Here is a 215-nt window from a genome sequence, read left to right on the forward strand (position 1 = left end):
GAAAGGCTGATGATAAACAGGGTGATGTTTAACTAAAAAGACGGGAACGACACCCATAAAATGCAAATTCGAACCCGCCTGAAAGGGACATGTTTTGTTTGTTTTTTTTTTTTCTTCTTCTGCATTACATTTAAAATAAATTCGAGAGGTGTAAATTTATATATTTTTTTTCACTCTTAATTTGCCTTTTTTTTTTTTTTTCAGCCGCGGGGCCG

This window comes from Calidris pugnax, unplaced genomic scaffold (genome assembly GCF_001431845.1).
Source record: "Calidris pugnax isolate Ruff unplaced genomic scaffold, ASM143184v1 scaffold45, whole genome shotgun sequence".
Taxonomy (NCBI): Eukaryota; Metazoa; Chordata; class Aves; order Charadriiformes; family Scolopacidae; genus Calidris; species Calidris pugnax.